At 37.2% G+C, this 16,855-nt stretch overlaps 1 protein-coding gene across 2 annotated transcripts in view; it reads right to left on the bottom strand.

Annotated features, from left to right (window-relative positions):
- LOC123677403 (protein artichoke) overlaps nucleotides 1-16,855 on the bottom strand; it is a 294,809-nt gene that overhangs the window by 158,346 nt on the left and 119,608 nt on the right. The gene's annotated exons all lie outside the window — the stretch shown is intronic.

Below are 16,855 nucleotides of genomic sequence, written 5' to 3'. Positions count from 1 at the left end.
TATGCACCATTGGCCTTCAAATTGTTGATTTCATTTTGCATATTCTTTTTTTTTCAATGCTGTCTTATGAATCACGGATGATCAGAAGTTTGTTGTTGAACCCTAATTTTGGAATATTCTATGGAATAATTTCTTCAAGAAATATTCCTTTCTGACATTTTGTTTTTATGTTCATGGCTTCAAGTGCATTTTTAAGGGAAAAATAAACTTCAATCAACAATTTACCCAATTTATAGAAATGAAAAAATTCTGAAGATATGGCTTTTCTCATTCTGCCATAATGTCTGTGCAAAAGCTCAGTTCTTGAGTCTATAGCAATAAGGAGGCAACAATATGTTGTTCAGTAATAATGATTAATGATGATCAATCAGTTCAAAATGCAAACTTGAAAACAAATCAATTCAACCGTAAATAAATCACCTGAAGAAACGTTTTTTTTTATTTCAGATTATTATTATGTATTACCCCTTATAGCTTTTATTACTGTGTGCATACTGCTCCAAAGTTACTAAAGTAAACAGTTGAAGACAAGTTTATTTTGCTCTCAAAAATGAACTAGTGCACTTAAATCCATGAACCAAAAAACACAATGTTGAGAAGAAACTGATCTTGATGAAAATTGACAATTTGACAAAATTTGACTAGGAAATTATTCCACGAGATCAAGGTGTTTCAAAATAAGGGCTTAATGACAAACTTCTGATTAACCCTGATTATAGTGACTAATAAGCCAACATTTAAAAAAGAATGAGATGTGTGTTGAAAATAATAATTGAAAATGAGAAAATTATGAGACTTCAAATTTTACCAAAAATGCGTCTTTTTACACCTGAGTGTATTTCGACTTCTCCACGTTTTTATTTCACCACAGAAATCGCAAAATACCTACTGATTGTTCTCCACCCTAAATTACCAATTCCCAACTTAATTCCGAAACCCTAATTAAGTCCCGATTTACATGAAGGTTTGCTCAACGGTCCCAAAAATTGGCCCAATTGAGTATCTCGTCACATCTCAGCCAAGCTCAATTAAACATATACGAAATATACGACCTCTTACGGGATACTGCGTATTTCAAACCGTTCCCACGTTCTCTACGCCAAATTACCAACTTCCAACTCGATTCTCGTACGAGCAATTACGTCTAAATATTCCATATATGTTTGCTCAACTGCCCCAAAAAATTCGACAGATCGAGTCTGTCGCTTCCTCCGCCCCGAGGGGACTGATTCCCGAGTCATAGTTCAGATGGCGCTGCTTTTCGAGGCTGTAGTGAGCTTCCGCCTCCAGAGGGTCCATGGCGAAATTAATACGAAGCTGGAGAGATCAAAGAGGACGGCGGACCGCAGAGCGGAAAGAAATTATAACTAGCTGGTGGCTCGTTGAGTCGAACGATGTACCACGTTGATCCCACGACATGAATCTTATACATATTTAAGCGTAGATTTAATAGGACGGTTGTTGGTAAAGCAGGCGAAGATTCGATATGGGAAATGATGGTTCAGAGGCGACTTGATAGCATAACCGACTCTTTTATAATGGGTGTTTTTTAAGAGTTTGAAAACTTCAAATAGTCCAGTAGACAAAGCAAAAAGAGTGAGGTTCGCTGGAAAAAAATCCGAGCTTGATGAAACTTCTACAGGTCGTGCGGGGGTGATATAGGATGACTCTGTCAAGTGATTCGACACGAGGATCCTGTGCTAACCTTAGGAGGGGCGAAGAACCTCAATATTCTTGGACTTTTTTCGATTTTTGCTCATAACTTCTTACCTAATTAGTTTTTGACGAAAACGTTCATTTTCAAAGTGGTAGAGCATTCCCTATAATCTTGTCTTTATAAACTTTTTTCTGAACCTTATATCAACCGATATACTGCCGAACAAAGTTGGAGGAATTTTCTTAAAATGGCAAAAATTGGCAAATAACAAAGGTTTCGGCCCTCTGATATCAATTACCGTCGGTTTTATGGTGAATATAGTAATTACTCATATTGATGAGTATATCAGAGGGCCGAAACCTTTGTTATTTGCCAATTTTTGGTCGATCGGTATTGACCGATCGACCTACTGAAACTTAGGGAGGGGGCGAGGTATCTTTTTTTCACCTAACTGTCAATTCCTGTCAACCCATAATTATTTTGAGCCTCAATAATCAAATCAGCGGGTTGAAATCAATAAATAATAACCAGAATTAATTGAAAACAATGACTGGAATAAGAATGATGGTAGTACACTGATCAACAATTGCTAGGGATCACTTATGAACTTCTCTTCATTTGTATTTTTTTCAAGTTATCTCGTGAATATCTGTACATTATATGTTCTCTAAGGAAAAAGTAAGATGTTTTGAGTTGATTATTTCAAAGTCTTCCTCACTTCATCGGCTCTTGTTCACAAAATCGATTATTATCTGTAGGCTGTTACAGGTGGAGTGAAAAGCAATGTGGTATTTGTTATTAAATCTGTTTTTTTTCTCTCGTTCAAACACATAAGGTGACAATAATTGAAGAAATGAGAACAATATCAGCTTATCAGTCATGCCGAGAAGACGTTTGGCTCCTGTGCAACTGGACCAAATCATACGGTGGATACAGGAAGGTTTGTCCCAGCGAGAAGTGTCCCGGCGGTTGAATGTTTCGCAAAGTGTCGTGAGTCGGGCTTGGAATAGGTTCATCCAAAACGACTCAGTAGCTTATGTTCATGGGGGAGGTCGGCAGCGTAGTACAACAGCTGCCCAAGATCGTCTTTTGATCCTCAATGCTAGGAGAAATCTCACTTACCCGGCGTCGCCGTCGCGGCTCAATAGATCACTGAGAGTTGCAACAGGAGTTCTAATTTCGAACCAGACTATAAGACGACGACTACATGTTCGTGGTTTGAGAGCACGTAGGAGGGTACAACATCCCCGTTTGAATAGGGAACACCGGGTTCATCGACGGCAATGGAATGAGGAGCACCGCAATTGGACACTTGAAGATTGGAGCCGATGTTTATTTACGGATGAGTGCAGATTTTGTTTGGTCAACTCCGATGGACGTATTCTTGCTTGGAAGGAAAGAGCTCGAAGGTATGCAGAACAGTTTATAGTACCCACAACAGCTTTTGGCGGAGGTTCTATATGTGTATGGGGAGGCATTTGTTTGAACCAATGCACAGAGTTGGTTGTTCTGCAGAACACCACCATGACCAGCCAGAGATATCACGATATGATTATTGAACCCATAATTGTTCCGTTTGCGGCTGCCGTGGGCGAGAATTTCATTTTAATTGACGATAATGCCCGTCCACACCGTAGTCGTCTGGTTAATGAAGCGCTAGAAACTCATGCTATTGATAGGATGGACTGGCCAGCTCGCTCTCCAGACATGAATTGCATCGAACATGTCTGGTCTGAGATGTCTAGACAATTGTCAACTTTAGAACAACCGATCAATAACCTGGAGGACCTTTCTAACGCTTTACGGGATATTTGCACGAATTTTCCCCAAAATTTTATAAATCGTTTGATCTCTCCAACTTTCTATTTTTTCATTCTTTTCTCAAGTGAACCATATTATCAACTGAAAATATAAAAAATATATGTGACTAAATTTATAATCTTGGAGCGAATATTTCAGAAATAAATTTAGAACAAGTAAGTGATCCCTATCAATTGTTGAGCAGTGTATATACAAATGTCTGTTGTTTATAGAACGTTATATTGAAAATTTTATTGGACTGTCAAACTATCATAATTATTGTACGAGAAACTTTGAACCATTGTATTTACCTCAACATAGGAGAACGAAATTTGAACTTTCCCCATCTTATAAGGGCATAAAAATTTTTAATAATTTACCAGATGAAATCAAGAGATTGCATGAATTGAAATTCAAAAAACCATGAAATGCATATTGATTGAAAAATCTTATTATAGTATAGCGGAATACTTTGCAGATGGCCATTTCGCATAAACCTTGTTGGCTTATTTATAGCACTAGTTTATTTTGATCAGTTGTTTTCATTTTCTTTTTACTGGGAACTTATCTCATTTTGACCTGTCCTATACATTCTTTTTGTAATGCCGAAGGAATTGATAAAGAATAATCAAATCAACGAGTTGAAATGAATAAATAATAACTAGAATTAATTGAGAACAATGGTGGGAATAAAAATGATGGTAGTATATACAATATATATATATATATATATATATATATTCTTTTGAGAAAGAGCAATACAAAATATTAATTTCAAACAATCAAGCATATGTGTCGATGAATCTCAGTATTAGCAGAAAAAATGTAACGGGGCATCATACATTTCAACGTATGATACAAGAGAACAGATAAAAACCTCAGCAAAAACTCTGTCTCCCCGTATCGGTGTAGTGACTGGTTTGTGTAAACGTTTACAGAATAAGCTGACATAATTTATATTGAAGGACTTCCTCTTCAACCGAAACAAAATTTTTCTTTATCCTCTCTTTTCGGTTGACGACTCTATAATTTCCAATTGGATCCTAAAACAAAAAAAAGAAGCAGAAAGGAGTACTAAATATTAGTTTTCATTATATCGATTTGAAGTTAACTACCCATTCTAAAAAAGAATCTAAAACTGAATGGATAGCTTGGAAACCATCATGAAATTTATAAATCGGACAATCATTCACCAAGTGGTCAATGGTCTCTTCTACACCACACTCACATAGTGGGCTATCAATGGAATGCCATTTGAAGAGGGTACTATTACAATAATGCAAGCAGAGGTGTACAATTTATTCACAAGTTGTTGGAGCCACTAACAATTTGGAGCGCTTGAGGGTTGCCTCACCATCCTCGTCATGTCTAGAGGTGTAAAGGTGAGATTCTCCTCACCTTCGTCGTCAGTATCAACGTCGAAGGTGTCAGGCTGAGGGATGTTTTCGCATGTTGGGCCCACTCAATGCTTGCATACAGCGGAGCTCATCAGACCAGGCTTTTTTCAGTGACAGCCAGCGGTGATGCATCTAGTCATGACCATGCAGCGTACATGAGGAGCTGTTCTAGAGTAGCATCCATTGTTGTGGTGTTGGCAACCATGTCTGATACGTCTTTATTACCATTTTCTTGGCAATACCATAGGGTGTTGAGGTGATGTTGCACCCACTTATAGCTTGCAGGAAAAGTATGTCCTGGGGCCCATGTTTGAAAGAGTGGGAAAAATAAAGGACAGTTGGGATGTTACCTTATCCCCTTTTCTGGAATTAAACTTTTTTCTTTGAAACCCCCGAAGCATTCAGCAGCATTAGAACATCAATATTTTCCCCTGTAATGACTACACTATCGTACTACTCGGGAAGCCAGTACGTTCAAGGCATCAGCATTTTCTACTGCCTGCTTGACTTGGATCCCATTGGTTTTCAGTTCATCCTTCAGCATAGTTATAACATTCATCTTATTTGTATTGTTGGAGCGAAATTTTGCGCGTGATGGTGCTAATGGAGCTTGACTTGGGAAACACAAACTTATTAGAGAGGTTCAACAAAGAACGCCGATAACGTTCCTTGGAGCTTTGGGAGCTGATCCCACTATAGGATAACCATCAAAAAAGAATATTATATTACTCCCAAAATGCCTTTTGATGAAGTCCACTTAGTTTTGGCGGACTACCTGAAATGTTGCTTCTCTGGATGTCATCCAAACCATCCTATGTAGCTGGAACCCTCTATCAATTATATTTCATTTTTGAGCACCGAAGTCTAATTCACTGGCGATGGGAAGGAATGTAAAACTCCATTTTTTTCCATTTTTAGGAAATTCCTTCAATTTTGATCGGCTGTATCTCGGTAGGATAGAGTTCACAAAATTTTACCTAATTTAATGCTCTAAAACTTATTCTTATTCCAACTATATTTTTCAATTAATTTCTTTTCACTAACTGATCTGATTATTGAGGTTCAGAATAATTATGGGTTCATAGGAATTTACATTAAGGTGATTACATGCCACGATAGCATTCAAATAACAACACTTCACAAAAACAGGCTTTACGTCAAAGCTACCCTCAACACTTTCCCCCTTCTTATGTTTCAGTATGTCGATATTGATAAATGATTACGATAATTACCATAGAACCGATGATAATTGATAGCTAGAGGGCCAAAACTTTTTTCCATTTTGAGAAAATTCCTCTAATTTGTATCGGAATATTTTATTATTCTAGGTTGATAATAGAATAAGAAGAAAGTTTATAGTTACAAAATTACAGGGAATTGAATGCTTTGCATTTTTGAAACTGAACTTTTCGGTAAAAACGGAAAACTAATTAGGTTAAAAGTAATGAGCAAAAAGACAAACAAAAGTCAGAAAATGTTGAGGTTCTTCGACCCTCCTCAAATTAGCACAGGGTCCTCGTGCTTGATAACTTGACAGAGTCATCCTATAGCTCCAGAAGTTTCAGTAGGTTCGGAATTTTTCCAGGTAAAATGTACATATCTACTGGACTACTAACGTCTTTTCCGATATTGAAATCATTAGGATATTGATTTCAATTTCAAAGTACGGATGCACCAACCTTCATACGAGCTCTAGAAATAAAGGTGCATATTCAAATGTAAAATATTTCGAATGCAGCAGTTTTCAATTCCAGTAACTGAACAAATACTATGAATACAAATAGAATGTTATGCAAATTTCTCGATAGATAACTAGTTTAATGTGGGTTTTATTGTTTTTCAGTTATAGGTCCCTTTTGGTTTTGGAGACGATATAGACTGTTATCGGTAAGGATCAGAAGTATTTATAGAAATAGAATTTAATCAAATGAAATTTGGACGGACATTCTCAAGTCCTGCCCATATATTATATATAAAATATATCACATCCTGAAGTCCTGCAAATATATTATGAAACACCCTGTATAGATCCTCCAACAATAGATGCACTATTTCAACAACCATGTCGTTTCAGCGCAGTCATATTGGCTCCAGCCAAAGCCCGAAAAGTTCGATGCACGCTGTGACCTGCATATTTTTAAGGGTCGCACATGATTCGCAATTATACATGGGATTTTGCCAAATGTGTTCGTTTTCGATGGTTGATGAACCGAATAGCTTATGTTTATACTTATATAATCGATTTTCATTATACTTTTCAGACCTGGTTGGATACTTCATCCTCCATGTCCCTTAAAGGTGAGCAAATCTTCTCCATTTTTCACCAACATAGTTGCTGACGATCTGCCAATTTTTTTGGTATGCCACCTATGGTATGACAGCCTTTATTTCGGGCAATGCATTTTACAGTTGCGCAACAAACAATCTTTTCTTCTTCATTAGGTCTATGTATTTGCGATAAATTTCACAATTTCTGTGAACCTTTATCTGTGATCTTTCCATCACAAACAAATATTAACAGAAACCTGCCATATAATTCTGCATCATCGATGTTCAGACAAATTAAATCAACACGTCTGAAAAGTTCCATTTTTCTCATCAACAATTGCGTCCTTTAACCTTTGTTTACCTTTAGAATTTCCCTACTTTTTGCACATCATCATTGTGTTTTTTTTCGCCCCTGCTCCTCACTTGCAGTTCATTCCGAATTGTAATAGATTTTTTATTCTTGCAGGTCCTGATGAAGTTTATTCATAAAAATAAACGAAACGAAGGCTGAAAATTAACTATTTAAATCTGTCCCCATCCGACAATCATATTTCATTTGAGTATTACTTTTCCTGCTTAGACAGCAAAATGATTATTCCCAATGGGAATAAAACATTTGACACTTTTTGACAACATCATAGAACAAACAGATCAAAGTGAAGAATTCTTCATTGTTTTAGAGAATCCAGCAAAATAAGTAAGTGATACATTTTTCGAAAAAGTCTTGCAGAGATTTTGCACGATTCAATTAATGTTACGCTACTGTCAATTCGTATGCCATTGGTCAGGATGCGGATGCGCGTATCTAGAGAAGGAAACAGAGAGAATTTTCTGAAAGATTTTCAATAATTATCGAGACTTCGGGAAAGATAAGTAACTTGTTTTAGATTTCAGCCATTACTCGTTCAATTTGAGATTTAGAATTTAATTTTTCGGCGAGAATTGTGTCGGCATTCTCGCACCTCCCGTGGGATTGGAACAACAGAAACCTGTCTTGGGATGGAAAAATATCAAGAAGTACTTCCATGAGATATATAAGTTGGAATGGTACGTACCTACGTTGAACCACTTTAGTTCCTGAATCAACTTCGCTGAATGGGAATTGGACTACTATAGCTTTCTGCTAAGATCTGGTGTTTAGAAGGCTGAAAATAATCTACAGAAGAGGTTCCATCCTAATAGCACAGTAATTCATTAAAAACTTTTTGAGTTGAGTTTTTATTTCAATATTATTTGTTTAGGGTTTGCAAAGGATCGATCTTTGTATATTTTAATTTTATTAAATTTGTGAAACCCTGGGTAAGAGTTTTTTGCCAAATAATCCTTTTCAGTTCTATAATAATAATTTATCTTTGTTTAATTTTTTCTCTTTCTTTTCTCTCGTCTTTGATATTTTTCGTTGGTTCCAGATTGACCACACGTGTCGTGTTTTTTCGTAGCAATATATTTATAGATAATTAATTATATATATAATTAATAATATATTATTTTTTTTTCTCTCAAGCCACGAATATCATAAGTGGTGTAACACGCACTGCGTGCCTTTAACACATGTACATAGAAATAAGTCAATCAACTTAATGTCACTCTTTTTGAGCATTCCTTTCCCGAACATAAATTGATATGATAGTTTGAAATGATACGGTTCAACTCACTGATGATAAATTCGTAGTGAAATACAATTCTGTCAGCCCTGAAGTAAACTTCATATACTCCAATACCGTTAATGCAATTATAAAATAATCACCTACCTCATACTAATTTGTCAAATACTTCCTGCGGTTAACGAGATCCCAAATAAATTTCCAGGTTCACAAACCAATGGTGAACGAAGGATAGTCGCTTAAAGCCTGCAGGCGTATAAAACGTAATATGAATAGCACTTCAGATTCATCCTTTCCATTACTTCCCCTAGTTTTGGGGTTTGACTTGATTAAGAATTAATAGAGGGGGTCTGTTTGTAGATCCTTCCACTCTCACTTTGTTTCATTTATATCGGAGTAGTTCCTATCGTGTTTGGTATAATGAATTTTAGCCCTTTCTGGGGTAGATTAGGTCTGTATTCATAATTGAAAATTAGTCAACTTTGCAAGTCTAGACCAGTTTTTACAACCCTTTCAAGCTCTCAATTTCGAACCTTCGTTCCTCGAGCATAGTGTAGTAAAATCGGATCAGGATGGCTGTATTTTTTAATTTTGAGTATAAGGTTCAGCTCACTGATAACCAATCCGTGGTCAAATTCAATTAGATCCATCTTGCCGTAGTCAAAATAACTCTCGAATGCCGCGGTCAAGTTCGTTAATAGTTAAAACCTGATAGGGATGGCTATCCTAAATTTTGTTTTCTTGATCATTTCGAAGCTACCGATTTAATCCTTATGCAACTCGACATTTGAAGGAGAAATAAAAATTTCAATGCTTATTGAAAACCTCAGGGAGAATACAAGAAGAATATTCGAAAAAAGTGACAATAGATCCCAGACCCAGTTCAGATTATGCAATGTAGATATTATAATAAGATAGCAATTCGAAAGTTCCTCTGAACTTTCTGGCAGAATTGATCATATGATCATAAGGGAGCAGCTCATAGTAGAGCTGCTCCCTGATATACAGCAACACCTTTCTGGTCGTCCTGGAATTCGACCACAATCTCTTCCGCTTGACATTGTCGTGATGGAAATTCGGCCCAAGAGATTTTTTTTGTTTTTGCGTCAGGTCGTTTGGCTGTTCCCAATAGATGTTTTTAACTATCCTGTGGTCTCTGTCATCTATGCCCACTTGTTGAAGCATTTTCATCATCTCATCATATCTGACTCTGACGAACGCCTTCTCAAAGTCGATGAAGCACATATAAACAGGGTGGTTTACATCCACACATCTCTGAAAGAGGACTTGGATACAGAACAATGCTTCTCTAGCTCCAAGGTTATTGCAGAACCCAAATTACATTTCGCACATTTGTTCCTCAACCTTAAAGTGAATTATGTGATGTATTACCCGAAGGAAGGCTTTCAGGACATGGCTAAGTGAACTAATCTTCCTATAGTAGGAGCATGTTTTCGAATTTCCCTTTCTGGGAAAAGTCACAAAGGTTGCGTTAAGCCACTCAGTTGGTATGATTTCTATTTCTTATATTTTATTGAAGAAAAATACAGGTGATTGTTTCCCATTACTATACCTAGAAGTTTCAGCACTTCCGATTGTATTCCATCTAGCCCGGACGCTTTCCTATCCTTTGCATTTCTTATGGCTCTTTCCAGTTTGCTCATGTCGTCGGACCGGTAGTACAATGTTGTACTACCTTCCGATATGTTGTCATCAAACAACTCTCCTATATAGTTTTCCTATCTTTTTAGCTTATTCAATATATCCACGATAAGATTTCCATCTTTATAAAGCAGCTTACGAGGTCATTTTATGTTGGTACCTATTAGCTCTTTAACTTGTTTATGTATGTTGAAGATATCATGTTTCATCTGTAACTCTCAAACTCCTGTACATCTGTCCACACTTCCTTTGCCAATCGAAAGTCTTTCCAATCTCCCCATTGACAGTGTTATGTTTTTGTTGGTCTTGATTTTTTTATTTCCTTCTTTAAGCCATCAATGCTGATGTCATCCATTCTTACTTCTTTTCCGTGTAGATCGATACTCCAGATGTTGCTTTCCTTTGAATACCCCTAAATGAGCTCCAGTTATCCTCAACATCACAATCAGGCAGTCGGTTCTCAAACTCTGTATACACAGGAAATATGGTTGAATGTGGACTTGTTCGGTTACCATAATGAAATGTTTATATGTTTTTTTATTTAGATAATCCTTTTGATTTCTTTCAAGCTAAAGCCATCGGACAAGAATGCTCGCCTCAAGTGATCCATATTCTTCTCGAGGTAGTTTGGCATACACATTAGGTTGGGAAAAAGTATCATAGTTTTTTATCTCGTTCGTTAGTGTGACATCGGATCATACTAAGTATACGGAGTTGTAAAGGTGTGTGTACCTTTACTCCGTATCCTTAGTAAGATCCGATGTCACAAGGTGTGTGTACCTTTAAAACTCCATATACTTAGTATGATCCGATGTCACAATAACGAACAAGATATAAAACTTCTTTTCCCCAACCTAATGTGTGAGACAAACTACCTCGAGAAGGATATGGATCACTTGAGGAGAGCCTTCTTGTCCGATGATTAGAGTTTGAAAGAAATCAAAAGGATAATCTAAATAAAAATATATATAAATATTGCATTATGGTTACCGAAAAAAGCTGCATTCGACCATATTTCCTTGTCACTTGAATAACATGGATAGGTACATACATGATATAGATATTACGTGATTTATTGGCCAATTTCTGGTACTTCACCAGGAAACAAAAGAGGTCTTTGAAAATAAAATTGAAAGATTAAAAACAAAGGAATTAAATTGAAGGAAATTCAATAATATTGAACCTGTGCAGACATCGGTACGAATGAAATTTAATTGAAATCTATTATTTTCAACAGAATGCGAAAATCCTAGTTTGAATGGAAATTCATTTTTTTCCTGCACATTCCATCGAATACAATAACGGTCGAGAAGATACTAATTCTTCTTCTCTTTCATAAATGAGGAGGAGCATGTTACCTTTATGTTCCACTCATGTTCCAGTTCATATATTATAGAATTTAATATCTGTTACATGTGCCTTTGTGTAGCGTAAATGAAAATTGAGTCAAATAACACAAAATATGCTGCATTTCATTCGAAAAATAGGAATTCAAAGCTTCTTGCAGTCCTTTATTTTGACTATCATATCGAACTTCTCAGTTGGCAGCCATAAAAAAATTCATATCCACCATAGTTCCACGGCCTTTGAAGCGATAGGATGGAATTTGTTTGAGCTCTGAAATCGCATGTGAAATTTAATGAGTTGTGCATTTCTGCATTACAAATTATTATGGAAATGAAAGAACGATGGAGTCACAAGCATAAAAATGAATCGATTCTTGTAATTATATGGTATCGGATGAGTATGTTATATAACTTTTTTCGTTCATTTGATAATCCAAATTCGTGTTTCCGTTATACAAATCGACACATCCAATTGTTACAAATGTATTGCTCACTAATTACTATTGATTCTTGCAAAATCGACTGATGGGTGGATATTTTGTTTACCCCAATTTTATATTTTGAATAACAAGTTTTGAAACAATTCAATTATTGATGAAAATTCAAAAAGATGGGCAGGTTTATGAAAAAATGGGTTTTTAGGACCTGATAATATTTGAGGGGGTGATTTTTGAAGCAATATAAAAAAAATCATTAAACGAATATATTTTGAGAAACAAGGTGATAAAGTTTTGAGAAAAACAAGCGTCAGTAGAAATGAAATCAAGAGATCAAACTATAAAGTATATATGAATGACAGATCAAATAGCTAAATGGGGGAGGGGCGAAGCCTTGAGCCTTGAAAGGAACATAGTCGACTATATAGTTTCATGATGCATCAAATAATCGGAAACAGAAGCTGCCTCCATTGTAATGAGTACCAATCGACGACAAATGTCAATAACGTCAGCACATAAACCACCTCAAAATTATTCAAATGAAGAAGCTTTCAATTAAACTTGATTAAACTGTCATGTTCCTCATTTATAATTTTCAAAATTAAGTAAGTGACCCTAAAGAAGCGATTAAAATATTTTATAAAAGTGAGCGCTGTGAGTCGGAGATACACTTATAGAATATAATGAGTATTTTACAGAACAATCGTTCCACTAACCAATTTCTTGTAATTTTTTTGTGATATTTGCAATGTTTTTGTCTAGTTTGCCTAGTTTCGCATATGCCCTTTCGCCTTTCAACTGTCGATATTAACTTTATTTTGCAACACCTTGTATACTGACAAAGAAACGGCAACATCCAGAAGGAGCTGTTTAAATTTTAATTTTTTTTTGGTTAAACATAGATATTATAGTGAGGAGTTAATTATTGAAATTTGCAGGAAAAAACAACACGTCTCGGCATTGATGCAATAAGATGATCTATTTCTTCTTGAGGGATACTATCCCAAGCTACCTGTACTTTATGTCTCAGAGCCGCCAATGTCCGTGACGGCTGGGGTGAATTACTATGCCGTCTAACCATGATGTCCAAAATATGTTCTATGGGCGAAAGATCAGAGGGTCTGGACGGCCATGGCAAAATATTCACAATAGTCACTTCGAAAATTTTTTAACTAATACTGGCAACATGAGGTCGGGCATTATCTTGCTGAAATATTAGATTCTCAAGCCGGTTATGGTAAGGAAGAACATATGGCTCCACTATTTATTGAAGGTAACCTCATGTTACCTCGAATAAAGTACTGAAGGTGACATACTTTCAAGTGCAATAGCCCCCATACCATAATGCCTACTGTCCGATGTACATGACGCTCAACTTCAAACTGAGGTTCACGTCTTTCTCCCCGACCTCGTCTAACCCTTCTTCGGCCATCATGTGCACCCAAGGTGAATCGAGATTAATCAGAAAAGACGACTTAATACCATTCCACATTCCAATGTTGACGTTCTCTGCACCACTGTAATCGTTGCCGGTGATGCTAAACCGTCACAGGTGACAAAAGATGCTGCTGTCCAGAAGACCTTATCCGGCGGGAAACCTTTCGGACTGTTACAGGATCCATGGATTTTTCACTGCGCCATTTCTCTTGGACTGGGAGACGTCTGACGCGGGTCGTTGTACCTTCGACTGGATCCCCTCTGTTCATTTTATTTCCAACAACCCTTGGTTTCACCCAAGTTTCCCTCTGGCCTATTTTATTTCAGGCCATGGTCCTTCCAAAGGTAATCTGTTCAGGCTGGGTCTGGTCGAAGAGGAACATCGTCCTTGTGGTCGCCCACAGTACAGCGACCAAATCCTTAGAAACTGTCCCTTGTTTAGTGACCTCAGGGTCATTCACGGTCTATCTAATATCGAGTCGCCGGATCTCAGATTAGCCGATTTTTGTTCATCTCGAAATCATTTTGGCCCTTTATCTGCCTTCGCGGCTGACGCTATATGTCGCCCCAACTCCTGGCATTCGGCCTAACCTGACATTTTTCCTCGTACAGCAATGATGTGAATGTGCCTAAGCGTAGTGACGAGCACTGCTCATGAACTACTTTTTGCACTGCTGAGCTGAGCTACAGGATGGCCTTGTTCTCCTTACCACTCATCATCCAAAGATCGAGTTGATCTTGAACTTCATTTGTGCCCCTTCGAAGTCCGTAAAACATCTCATAACAATAGTTGAATTTCTGTTTGTACGGTTAGCGATTTCTCGAAATAACAACCGCGCCTCCCGAAGACCAATAATTCAACCTGTTTCAAATTCATTTAGCTGGAGTTAAATTCCTCGTACACGTGCCCTAGGCATTTCAACAACTTCGACTTTGGATCTCCTGGAATTGCTGGTTTGTTGTTAAATTTAAAAAAACTTGCGAAAAACGGCTACAAAAGGAAAAGAAATTGTTTATATGAATAACCTTCAAGATTTTTTTCTCCAAAAACAATCATTTACTCCTTGCTATACTATCTATCTTGTACAAAAAAAAAATCAAATTTAAATAGTTCCTTCTTGGTGTTGCAGTTTCTTTGTCAGTTTCTTTCGAACAGCGCCATTGTTCCAATTCGAGCTACCATCCCCATCCTCAACCGGTAGTATCATCAACAACGAAAAGTCAATATGCAAAGCAGAAAATCCTTGCACCGTCCAACTCCACCTTCCAAACTGAAATATGGAATCGATTCCAGACGCGACGCCCGGTTTCTTCCCTGCACCCGATTCATTATTCATTGGCCCTACTAGATTTTGGTCCTATTAAATTCAGCGCTTCCACTCCCATTCCCACTTTCACGGGACCCACATGGAAACGAACTACTTCTTTCATAAATGATTAAAACGCCAAAGGGCGGAAGGCGAGGCCGAGGCGACGCCGGCCCTGATTAATTTCGCAGGCTGGCGATGTCGTATCCGATGTGGAGTGACCAATTCTGGTGCTTCTGATGATGGATGGTTCCGTGGATCGGTATGGGCGTTGATAATGCGGAGGTGTTGAATACTTGATTATTGGCCTTCGAATTAGGATCGGAACGTCGAGAATAGTGTTCGACATACCTGACTAGACGTCGGCGACACGATATATTTGCCCTCCTGGGAGAGATGCGACGAACCGTGGAATATATGGAGGGGTGTGGAATGCTCCGAATGTGTCTGGGGGACGTATTAAATGGTTTATTGTAACACTTTCGTCGAGTAACGACCATTAGGGTTGTCTGTGTACATTGCTACCTCGTTTCAATTAGCCCGAGGAGAGGTTATGATCCGATCTTTTCCTCGGAGATGGATCAGCACCGGTTTGTTCACTGGACGCTTGTGCGTGCGTCCAGGTGCCCGAGGCTCAAGGTGGTTCAGAAGGCCCCGGATTTCAGCAGATTTCTGGTATATTATTACTTTACAAATATTAACAAAACTATAATCTTTAATTCCAATAACACCGACTACATCACAGCAATACAGATATGAAATGAAATAACGTCAAATTCAAATTACATATCTACAATCTACATCCAAAATAAACATCCCGATTATATGGTTCTATTTTCATTCATAACTGTTTTATCTTTTCCTTGAATTGTCTGAAATTATATCTGATATTAATTTCATCAGGTCAATGATTACAATGAACTCATGCAGTTTTTATGACAACACGCTGTCATGCAAAATTATCGGTAATTTTGATGCACTTGTGCAATTACTTACGAATATTTGTGGAACTTTGACTTATATTAAATAAAAATTTATTTCGCGTGTTATATGATGGGACGTTGAAGGTGAGCATATCTACAAACTCTTATTATGAAGCCAAGCATCTTATGAGCTTTTTTGGAAATGTAATTGATGTGGTGATCGAATATGAGCTTAGAATCATATAGAATGCCCAAATCTTTTATAAAAAAGTCTCTATTCAACTTAATGTGGTTTATCTCATACTGGGCACTGATGATATTTTTTTTGCGTGAAAATGTTATGAAATGGCATTTACTGAAATTGAGAAAAGGAGAGTTTTCTTGGCAATATTTGAAGAGTCTATTCAAATCTTCCTGAAGCTTGGCCGAATCTGATAAACTAGATAGGGCACAAAAAATCTTCAGGTCGTCAGCATACATAAGAAACTTAGCAAATCTGAAGCACTGCACAATATTGTTGTCATAAATATTGAAGAGCAAAGGTCCCAAGTGAGACCCTTGTGGTACTCCAGAAGTAAGATTCCTGTAAGAGGAGCAACAATCACCGATTACCACCGATTGACGTCTGTTGTTAACATAAGAAGTTATCCATCTCAGCAGATTACCATGTACACCAACCTCAGCAAGCCTTCTAATTAAAATACCATGATCAATTTTGTCAAAGGCCTTGCTGAAATCAGCATAGATAGCATCCACCTGAAAGCCAGCGTTCATCGGCTCAAGAAGGAAATTTGTGTATAAAAATAAGTTGGTCTCAACAGAACGTCCCCTCACAAACCCGTGCTGCTCGACGTTAATGATGTTCTTAACTTCGCTATATAGATGGTCGCATATGAGTGATTTGAAGATTTTAGCTATGATACACAATTTAGATATTGGCCTATAATTCTCTAAAAGTTGTTTATTTCCCGATTTATGAATTGGTACAATTAAAGCTGTCTTCCAGATTGTCGGAAA

Source organism: Harmonia axyridis, chromosome 1 (genome assembly GCF_914767665.1).
Source record: "Harmonia axyridis chromosome 1, icHarAxyr1.1, whole genome shotgun sequence".
Classification (NCBI taxonomy): Eukaryota; Metazoa; Arthropoda; class Insecta; order Coleoptera; family Coccinellidae; genus Harmonia; species Harmonia axyridis.
This window is presented reverse-complemented; position numbering and strand designations above follow the sequence as displayed.